The 12,360-nt window shown below is 33.1% G+C and overlaps 1 protein-coding gene across 1 annotated transcript in view; it reads right to left on the bottom strand.

Moving 5' to 3' along the window:
• The window catches only part of LOC108690864 (PDZ and LIM domain protein Zasp-like), a gene marked incomplete at its 3' end in the record, with an annotated part of 24,965 nt that overhangs the window by 11,090 nt on the left and 1,515 nt on the right, over nt 1-12,360 (bottom strand). The gene's annotated exons all lie outside the window — the stretch shown is intronic.

Raw genomic sequence — 12,360 nt, 5'->3', positions numbered from 1 at the left:
TGTGTGTGTGTGTGTGTGTGTGTGTGTGTGTGTGTGTGTGTGTGTGTGTGTGTGTGTGTGAAGGTAGATGCACTGGTGTGTAGTGAAACTGAGAGGGAGAATACACCAAGGTGTACGAGGTACGCATTCCAATGGGCGGGTTATCAGAGACGGATCCATCCCACCTTCCCATGTTGGAATGCATCTGTTCTTTTTTCTCCATCTCTCTCTCTGTCTCTCCTTTACTTTCTCTGTCTCACTTAAGCTTAGGACGAGGACTGTTAAGGCTCGTTCATACGTGCAATATCCTGAAAAACGCTGCGTCGATAGGGAACGCATTCGTGCGAACCAGTTGCATTTTATACCAGCAACGTGCAGAAACGCGCAAGACGCGTTTTACATTTTTTTCTGCTATACAGTGGTTTCCCTTGTCGATGCATCGAGAGAAACTCTGAAACGTACGAATTTTTAGCCCACTTTTAAATCGCAATTAATATGAGAATATTTCATTTTTAAATTTGGTTGTATGTTAATGTTTATTATTGTCATACATTTCAGTTTCTGTGATTTATGTTTCAACATTTTATTATTTTGCAAAATTTCATTGATGTATCAACATATAATAGTATTATAAGTAGATGTAAATGTTGCAGTATTAAATTTTTTTTATTTTAATTATACAGACATATACATAAAAATATATTTAAGAAGATTAAAATATATAGATTAAATATAATAAAAGTAAACTTTTAAATATCATAGATATTTCATAGAATTATATAAGCAAAAAATGATTTTATTGAAATATATTTTATATTAATACTTCTGTATTATGAAGACAAATTTAAATGCGAAAGAGACAGAATAAATTTTCCGACCTTTGTTATTGCTTGAGTCATTTCGCTTCGAGGTCGAATATATCGATGCGGCGATGACGAAATAAATATCGAAGAGAAACTAAGCTAAATGCCTTCGCTGACTCTTGTCGATAGGAGAAATAGATAGTAAAGCTAGTCACACACACTTTCAGTAACAGTAAGATTTTCGACCAATCATGTTGCTCAATTCTTACTGTTACGGTTGTGATCGACCGAATCAAACAATGCGATTGATCGAAAACCTATGTTACGTTTACGGTTATTGTTATGGAAAGTGTGTGTGACTAGCTTAACGTCAGACCGAAATTATCGGCGCACGGTCGACTGCTCACACGCACATTGCTCTTATCTCTTTAAACAAACTGTTCGTTATTATTATCGTAAAATATAACAATAGACGAATGCATATTCGTATACAACGCACGAAAAATCATATGCAAATTTTATTTGCAAAGTGCTAAATATCGATGATGTTGATCTATGCGATAGATACTAAATATAAAATAAATATTATTCTAAAAGATTTCTTGGATTATTCTGATTTTTTATTTTAAATTTAATTCTCGTATGGAGATGCATAGATAGTACGCAAAGATTTGAAATTGAGAATAATCTCAGAATTGTGTTAATGATTACACATGGAATACCAAGTGCCAGGAAATGAAAACAAGAAAACGGAGATCATCGGGGCCGTGAAAGTAAAATCGATTCTCAGAGATGCGTATGAGTCGACATGACATGGAGGAGACAGTTAAGAGGAATCACAAAGGATTGTAGAGGAGTGTACCGTCAGAATACATTCGAGATCAGTGCCAAACGCGTGTGACATTCGAGAAAGATTCAGAAACCGATATTGATTGAAGCAGAATTAATTTCGTTTAGGGCCAGTTGTTCCATCTTTAGATAAACTATATGGTTATTTATTTATTAAATAAACAGAAGAGTAAAAGAGTAAAATATAAAAGAGTGAGAAAGTAACACAGTGAGTTAAAGTTTACCTAGCCTTAATCTCTTTAATTTAACTTTTCTTTAAAATAACATTCTTTTCTCTTTCATAGCTGTTTTCCAGCTAGGACACAGAGACGTTACACTGTATTCCATTGTGCACTTGTTGGAACACAATTTAGTTTCATAATATAACATCAGAATGCAGTCTTCCGCTCTATTCTTATAATTATATTTAGTATATCAATAATAAATTTTTATTTAGACTTAAGTTATAATTTTTTCAGAATTGACGATTTTTGAAGGTTTTATTGCAAAATAAGTACGGCTACCAACATTATTTTTTGAAAAATTGATAATATTTTACACGTTCATTCTTAGCTTTTTACTGTCGAGCAATGTCAAACTGTGTAGTGTTGGAACACTTTGTGTTACATTATGTCACCTGTGTACGTTGTTGAAAAATATCCATTATTAGTAATCGCGAGATTTCAAATGTTCTATGTCTCCTAAATTTTTTTTAGAGGAAAACAAAATCTAAAAAGTAGAGCTTGAAAATAGGATATGCAATTTCGGAGAACGAAAATGTTTCCATTGCAAGCTGAACGAATCCATTTGCGATTATTTCGCGAAGCAGGGAGCAGATCGGTTTTCGCAAACACGGCGCGAGTGTTTGTTTGCGCGTAAGCGCGAGTGAGTTACTCGACTACCATGGAAAAAAAATACTGAAAACGTTTTCAGTCAGCTTTCTTGATTCATCAGACCGTCGAGGTTCCACGAAGCATTTAAGCTAATATTTGTATACGCGTCGCCGACCGCAGCGAAAGGAAGAGAGTATACGTAGACGCGAAGGTACGTTTCGATGCCTGGATGATTCATGTTTGATGAATGAATTCTGATAACTTTAGGAATTCCGGCATATGATGAGCTCATGTCAAAAACCGTCCGTAAAAGTGACGAATGATGACGTTTGTCACGTGCGTGTTTTAACATAAACTCAACTGAGCATAAATACGGCGATGATTTCATCTCGGATTGCATCGTTGAATTGCGCTTAGATGTGAATTCTCCTGCTCATTATTCACCTAGTTGAATCATTGACAAAATGAAATGTGCCAAGCGAGTCTTAGTTTTCTATATAATTTTTTATGAGATTTTTTTATTAACTTTGATTAAATTTTTCCACTAACATTTTTATCGCATTTTCTTTCAAGGAAGAATTTTAAACTAAATAAAATTTTATTGATTTTATTTTATTGAATCAAATATTTGCAATTGAAAAAAAAGAGAAATTTTATAATTCAAATACAAAAAAAAAATAGAAATTTTGTAAATGCACGTGTTGAAAAATATAATCAGCTTTCGAATTTCGTTTGGATTGGCAGTAGTTTAATTTGAAAGTTCAGACAACGCATGCTTTTAATACTAAGTAAAATCGAACAAATGTTTACGCGCGCAACGAAGACTTGTGGCGCCCGATATCAACGGTTCTGCTTTTCTACGACGCGGATTCGCAAATGTATATATAGTTCAACGCAGAGTTCGACTATTCGCCATCGTAATCGTGACACAACCGCCGACGCGATGGGGGTGTCGCGTTACCAATGGATTCACGAGGTGATATGGCCACGACAAACAAACGGGAGAAGACCGATTTCTGCCACGACTTTTGGCAAGTTTCCCACAACCGCCTCCCACTATCTTCTCTCCATTCTCGAAATCGAATCGACATTTACGACAACAGTGCACTGAAATCTTCGGCTTCGTCATCGAGATACAATTTCACATGTTAAGTTTTCCGCCGATTTGTTAGTCGCTTCCACTAATTTTTTCAGAAGTACTTTATTCGGTTTAGACGATTCGAGAATTAATTAATTTAATATTTATTGTCAATTCTAAGACAATATTGTCTGATAATTCTAATAAAAGAATCTCTTATAATTTGATTCCTATATTAACACACGCACCGTTATTATCAATCTTTCTTTCTATCTGATTTATTATCATGAGATATTATTTCTCATGATAGTTCTGATAAATTCGTAGTTTACTGTTCATCACACTAGTTTACTGTTTATTTAAAACTGTTTTAAAAAGTATTTAAATGCAGTGGCGTAATATAATCAACTTTAACATAAAATAATACATGTATATTTTCTTAAACGTATCAATATCATTATTAGGTATTTAATCATTTTAAATGTTTTTATATATATTTAATTTTGTAAATTTCATGCAGTTTTTAGTATACACTATTCTAGTATAATGTAAGTGATTGAATTCGCTATTATGTTCATATCTTAGATATATACTGACAATGATTTTTTTTCCAAATTGACTGATTGAATTTTTTTCGGGGAAATTTCATTCCTTCGGCGGCCAATCACATCACGCCGTTGCTGCTCGTGCAAAGAGAGTTTGCTACGAATGCCTGAGAGGAAGCCCAGTTCATGGATATTAATAGAGGCTGAGGCCCGGTGGCGGACGCGCGCCACCGAGCTTACTCTCGTGGATATAAAAATATCGCTTTTATTTCTCACCGTGGCGTCTCGTCGCTGACTTTTTTCTTCTCTCTTTCGCTACCGCCATATACATGACTCGATCTTTCGCAGAGTATCCATGTTATCCTCATTACTTCTATATCATTTGTCGCAAGTTCTACCATAAGTAATATTAAAATTGAAGTTTATGCGTCAATTTTTCAAAAATGTGACATTTTTATTCTCGATGTTTATAATTAATATAAAATATGATTATTCTCAAATTAAGTCATATCCGTTGATATTTGAAATTGCGAAGAATTGAGGACTATTTATAAATTAAAGATTTATGTAATATATATCTAATATTTATTCACAATTTGGATATTTAGAATTATATTTAAGAATTATAATTATAGTAAAAGAATGCATGAAACTTATCCGTCTGCTAATATTCTGTTTCGCATTCGGAACGTCGTTGTATCGTGTGCAATGTCATCCTCTCGCTCGAATCTCCAAAAGAGTTGAGCCAAAACACCTACGCAACGCAAATCTCTCACCAGTGCTTGCCTCTCTCCACATTCTTTTTCTTTCTTATTATGTTGTTACTTACTCTCCTGAATATCATCTGGTCCGCTAGAGCAGCCAAAAATCTCGAGTTTTCATCTCACGGGGAATTCAAATTCGTGCCATATTTACGCGTAAAACATGCATAACTCTTGTCAAAATAATGTAAATTAATCACTGGCTCTTTGTTCGCCTTTCCTGAGAAGAACACAGTGAGGTTACATGTGCGGGAGATTTAATTTACCATGACTAATTAGCTTAATTATCTGATACTATAAGCGATTAATTTTAATTGCTATACACAATATGAGTAATTAATTATCTTGTTCTTTCACATGTCACGCATTAATTTTTAACATAAAATTATCAATATTTGCAAACAAATTATTTTTTAACAGTGGTAAGTTTAGAATAATTATAACTCATTAATTTGTCTTGGCTAATGTAATGTATTGTTCTTATATTACTTTCATATTATTTATATTCTGCGGGAATTGCTGGAAAAGTGCAATTTCTCGTGACATAAACGGAAGAAAATAAATTGGCTTGCAAGCAAGTTTGTCGCTCTTGGATCATTGGCCAAGGATTTACGGACGATTTTCTCGATTTTTGTCCTTATTTAAACGCGACAAATCGCCCGCAAATGCACTTCGCGGAAATTCAAATTGGATGCTCGTCTTCCGCCCTCATCGATGTCGTCGTTCGGTCGAATCACCACGAATGGTCCATTACGACAGCCGTGAATATCCTGCGCGTGAAATCCGATTCACTTTCGCCTTATAGTCTGCAACCAAATCGCGCCGTAATTTCCCAGTTGCATCGCGCAATGGTACGGATGCAGCCGCGTAAACAGAACTCGCAATTGCAGATGCACAGCCGTAGTCGGAGGGATAATTTTAGATAGTTGATGGAAAAATCAAATATTTACCGTTGAATAGAAACCGTTGAATAGAAACCGTTGAATAAAAAGAAAGGGCGCTTCCTGCTTGATAAGAAGCCAGATAAGATTTGAGATATTCGATGAACACCTTCTTGTATCTAAAAACTCACACTTGACAACACTATCATCATTAATAGTGATACCTACACGTGTTGTCATTAGATAGCTTAATCGCTTAAAAATAAAGATTATTTCCTTCAGTGTTACTTAAAACTATTTCATCGTGTTGCATCTCTTGTAATACTTTATAATTTTGTAATTACTTTAATCATAAAAACGGTACATTAATTAATCTTAATTATTTTAAAAAATTAAGAAGATGACATTTAACTTTAATATAATTTTCTGTTTAACAGCTCTGTAATAATAATATAATAAAGAGAACGCTTCTAGTTTATTTTTGTACAATGACATTTATCGAATTAAGACAAACAATTGTTTTTGCGATGTATACCAGAGTCGATGCTGGTTTCAAATTTTGCCAATAGCGAAAATGATTGCACAGATTCATATCGCAATTGGAACGCAATATTCCTGAAAGCGATCGTTCTTGTAGGAAACAATATAATCCTTCACATTTAATGAGCTACTTTATTGCACTACTTTATTGGATGAAGATGGCATATTATTATAAAGATTTTCTTTTCAAAATGGAACGCATCTATTCTCGCGTTGAAGCATCCACGTGTTTGGCAAGTTGTCAATTGTTGCCACATATCGTATATTCACCTTTATCAGAAAGATTTATTTAATTTTATTTATAGATTCTTGAATTATTCGAAATTACTTAAAAAGTTCAGACAATAGGTATAAAATTGTCAATTTTAGGTCAAACATTTATAGGTTTAATTATAACTTTAATTTTCAGCTCGAAATTCTTATGAATTTTTAAAAAGCTTAAATATTAAAATTTACATTAAAACTTTAATACATGCATTAATGAATTTATTAATTTATCTCACTCCAACAACAGTTGTTTGTAATAAAATATCAAAAAATATCTTTTTGTAAGTTTTACTGTTGTCTGTACATAGTTTTAATGTTATCTTCTGCCCCTATTTATTAAAAAATAATTTATAATTCATCTCTTAATATACTTTTGGAATAGAATATCACTCATACGTCTTTTTTATGTTCTTCCTTATTATTTTTATTTTCTTGCTCAGTGTAGTCAGTGCAGTAAATACAAGCTATTGCGCTAAGGCGCAATGTAAAATGCTTTCTTGCATGGCCTCGTTAAATCATTAATCACAACTTCATTATGCACATAACGCATGAGGAGGTCCAGTTAATTAGCAGAACGATACATAATTAGCAGGTCAACGCCATGTGCGTGATGTTAATAAACGCCAAAAAATTCTTTTGAAATTAGGTCTTTTTCTCGTCACGCCTTTCACTTGCAGCGATTCCCTCGGAAAAATCCTTGGAAAAATCCTTATCAACCGTATGACGTCACAATCGACTAGTATTCACAATTTGTGTCGAGTCCTTCCATGATGCGATAACGCAACACGCGTGCGTATTCGCCGTTTTCCAGCAAAATATTCGCGTAAACGCCCACACTTTGATGCATCACAACGGTGCACTCACCGTGGAAACACGGAAAGCGCAAGCAGAATCTCTCTTTTTCGCAAGAAGAATATTTTACGATAAAAACTTTCTGCATAACAAATCTTAATTATTTTTGAAAAATTTTTGAAAAGGGGAAGATCAAGGTACATCGGACATCTCAAATTTTTTCGACATTTTATTTTTTTAAACGACAAAAATTAAATGTAATATAAAACATAATATAAAACATTATTCTTATATCGAAACATTTTCTTAATTGCATTTTTCTATGAAAAATGAAAATAGTCAAGATTTTTATATTTTAAATATTTTTACATTTTTTTTTTTTAATTAAAAGGTGATTTTGAATTGACATATATTTTTTAAAAACATGTCTTTTTGTAGGTTTCACTGTTGTCTGTACATAGTTTTAATGTTATCTTCTGCCCCTATTTATTAAAAAAATAATTTATAATTCATCTCTTAATATATTTTAGAATATCACTCATACGTCTTTTTTATGTTCTTCCTTATTATTTTTATTTTCTTAACAATAATATCATTCTCTCTTTTTCCTATTTATTTCATATTATAGAAGATTTATGCTTCGTACTTTCCCCATATTCAAGAACAAAACACACAGCTGTCAGAAGCCAAACTTCGTCAACTACTTAGGCTGTCCGATACCGTCCGCCATTTTATTATCTAATATAATATCGAATGATGTGCAACGAAAAAACAACGTACAAAATAAGTAGTTTTTAAATAATAAAAATTTTAAATCCACAATTTATAAAATAATAAATTTATATTGGATTAAAATTCACCATTCATCAGAAGTTCTACTTACAGTTAATTATGTGACTGATTGGAACATATAATCTAGCATAAACAACTAAAATATACAATATTCTATCTTCAAAGAAGAATCTTATATCTTGAAGATATCTTGAAGAAGTCTTGGCTCTCAGGTAGATTTATCTATAAACTTACTGCCACGTTTCTAAATCTTTAAACAGTTTTTATCCGTAATACTAGCTGTTAAAATTTAATGCTTGCAATTACGATGAATAAACGATGAAGAAATTTGTTATAAGTATACATATTGTATATATGCACACACAAGAAATATAATATTAAAGTACAATTAAAAAAAAATTAAAACGGGTGCACGATAAATTAAATTAAATTATTACAATTGATGCATAAATGATCGATTAAAATTAAAAAATTGATATTTTACACGTCATTGATAAAAATTTTATACTAAAATTATATTGTTGATATTTTGTTGTATTCATTATGTAAAAAATACATAAGAAAAATCGAAAATGAAGTCAAGTGAAGTCATCCTATCTGAGATTATACTGGAGATATTTGCTTACCATTCCTATCTCGTAGGTAGGAGGAGATACGTATTTTTGTCGATTTACACGAGTTTGATCAGTCTGCTGATGAAAATATTTATTGCCGCGATGATCGATGAGGCTCACGTGCTCGCGTTGTCCATAATTACTTGTAAATCATGTTAAACGCGCCCTAACATCTTTTATGCAGCCTCCAAAAATGCGCGTCTAAATATTTTTCTGTCTGTGCTGGCCGACGGAAATCGTTTCGATTTCGTTTCAACGGGATTGCAGACCGGATACACGCGGCCGCATTATGTGTCTCGGAAAAAAAACATGGGTCCCGTGAAGACGACGTCGCCGTCGAAATCGCTGCCATCATCGTGGCGAGCGAGGCCCGACCCGGCTCGCGCGGGTTTCGCAAAGGCACCTTCTCGAAATAGAACGCCCAAATAATTTGCTTCGGATTACCAGCGACGTACGACGGTACGTCTCTCTTCTTCTCTTCCTCATCGGAGCTAATCCTCGTGGACGCATTTTTTTTCAACTTTCAAAACAAAATCATGGAGTTATCATACAAAATCTCTCGCGAACAATATAACATTGGAATACAAAAAGTCACGTGATATAATAAATATCATAATAATACATTTCATTCGTGAATATGCCAATTTTTAATTAAAATATGAGAAAAAGAAAAAGTAGTCATTACTTTATAATTTCTGTCACTAAATTTTTCTATACAAAAAGGAAATCTGACGTAATTGATAAAAACGAGTAACAAAGAAATGAAAAATTAAATTCTTATCGAAATCATCTGATTATCATCGATTTGATATCGCGGAAATATTATGCAAATATTGTATTTCAAAATTGCCGACGATATAGAAGCCGACGATATAGAGTATAGAAATATTTCGCGGACGTCTACATTATATTTCCTTGTCGACACTCCGTCGAAAATGCACTCTTTATGGCCGAAGAAAACGCGTATGATCAATTATTCGCGCGATTGAAGGGTTGGAAATTATCGCGGCTAAATGGTATTATTCATAATCGGCGTTTCGAACTTGGCCTTCTTCGTAGTGCACCACGTGGTTCGTTTATTTTACGAGGCCACAAATACGGCAAGCGTCCGGCCCCAGGCTTTCTCGGAAAGGCGAGAAATATGAGTCCGACGGTATCAAAGGCGTCTTGTGCAGATTCTCGCGGAGAAACGATCGCCGATCCGATTTCTACTTCGTAATTCGAGGTACTTGAATTCGATCGCGCGATACTGCGACGACATCTTTTACCGAAACACGTTAAGATCCGCGAAATGGTTTCAGCGTGTGACAGGAAACCCGAGGAATCTGCCGTCCTTGCACTGAAAAAAATTTCTGATTGAAAATGAACGAATCAGATTTTTCTGATTAAATTTATTAGAATTCTGATTGATATAATATTTCTGGTAAAATCTACTACAATTCTTATTTTTATCAGAATAATTATATCAATCATAATTCTACTGAAAAAAAATATAGTCAATTTTAATAAATATTTAGTTGAATACTGCTAATTAAATATTTATTAAATATAAAGATATATTTATTATATAAAAGAAATGTTAATTTGATTTAACAATCATTTTTTTTATTGAACAAATATTTACTTACTGTAAATGTTCAATTGGCAGTATTGAACTAAATATTTATTAAAATTAATTATATTTTTTTCTTAGTGTAATTATCTCTAACTAGAATTTTAGTAAATTTAATCAAAAAAATTCTTTGTCCGTTTTCCGTGAGAATCACTATTTAATCCAACCAGACTATTTTTCTTAATATGAAACTCGAATTATAATGATGAATTTTCTGTCGAAATATATTTCATACAGAACACAAAAATACGTATCTTCCTCTTAAGAAACAAATAAAAAAAAAAGTCATTTGTATGAGGATTACATATATTCTTTAAATTCTTTGGAATTTCATTTTAAAGAGTAAAAATTAAGTCAGTTTTAAAAAAGAGTGATTTAATTTTCAATCCTTTAGAATATAAGATTTTACTTTTCAGAATGATAATTTATTCTAAAAGTTTTAGAGATTTATATTATTACAGATTTTTTTTTTTTCAACAGTAAAAAAATGATTACACTTTTTTATTATTTAATTAATGATTATTACGCGTAATAATTTTGTAACACATTTTGTTACATTTTAGGTATCACCTGAACAGTTTTCGAAGCGAAATGAGTCTATAACAATCCGAGTTTTTAAAATTCCTGCCGAGTAGACAAAATAGCGTAAACATACTCCTGTCAACAAAACGTTCGCGCGGAAAATTATTGACTACGGTAGCATGAGAATGTCGAATATCTGACAGTTCGCGCATGAAAGCTGTCGCTAAATCCGCGACGGTCGCCGCTGCTCGACATTGGCATTCGTGTGCCAACCTTTCTTAATAATAGCGCTTATGGTCGTATAACGTTGCTCGAACGCTTGGAAAAAGTTACTCGGGGAAAGAATCCGTAGTGCGACCCGCGTTTCTACGTGTTCGCCAAAAGCTTCTCGTGTTACAGCGCCAAGCATCGCCAAAACACATCGGAGGCGGTGGTGGAGGCGGCAGCGGCGGCGAGTCCGGCGTTTCGCACGTAGTTGGCAACGATTTCTGCCGATGCGCGTGAAATAATTTGGCATTTACTACTGTATTACGTAACACGTACGTGGCTCCTCTAGAGATCGTAATATCAAAACACATCATGTCTCACGGTCGTGAAAGACTACAAAAAATTGTACGTAGAAAAACTCGCTTTTTGGATTGGCTTTCCTTTTGAAAATGAGAGTTTTGCTGTGTTAATGATGAGAGATTCGTAAATAGATAAAAGAGAATAATGACAAATAAAGTGATAATGATTAAATAAACTGCTCCGATTTTTAGCAATTTTCTCAATTTGATTTCAAATTGAGCAAAACTTAAAGGAATATTTTGATTTTTTATATAAATGATATTTTCTATGAATTATATATACTTGAAATGTATGTCATCGTAAAACAAGAGACTAACGAGTGAATTCAACATCCTAATTTCCGTTGTAATTGACTTCGGTATTTTAGATCGCATACTGGAGAGAACGAGGGGTTCGTGTTACGAAACATCAACACGTGCCCATCTGCCTGTCAACTTCAGCCTTTGATACTGATTTCATTTCCGAGGACAAGTCGCGAGGGATCTCATTTGCGTTTCACTTTCGTCTCGCTCTTACTCTCGGAGTTCATTATCGTTATCCACTTCCGCGTACCGGAGATTCACAAATGTTCATTCACACGTCGCAGGATAAATTTACATCACAAAATTCATAAAAATCTCCAATGCAATAGGCATGACGGAAGATATCACATAATTGCATCAAAATTGAATTTTAGGATTATGTGTATAACATTAAATTTATTTTAATTATAATAAAATTTAACAAATATATTATCAGATTATATTATAATTAGAAAATAAAAATTATATAGATAGATATTTGATATAGATATTTGACCAATAGAAAATGTCAACGTCTTAAGAAAGATTAATCGTTGCAGTAGTGGAAGCGCCGCTACTCGCGATGATTTCAATTGTCAAATGGGAATATTGATCGATTCTCGTGTTCAATGAAAATCCTATTCCGCTCGAGTTGTGGCAATTGA

This window comes from Atta colombica, unplaced genomic scaffold, assembly GCF_001594045.1.
Source record: "Atta colombica isolate Treedump-2 unplaced genomic scaffold, Acol1.0 scaffold38, whole genome shotgun sequence".
In the NCBI taxonomy this organism is placed as follows: Eukaryota; Metazoa; Arthropoda; class Insecta; order Hymenoptera; family Formicidae; genus Atta; species Atta colombica.
Note: the sequence above shows the minus strand (reverse complement) of the source record. Positions and strands in the feature narration are given on the sequence as shown.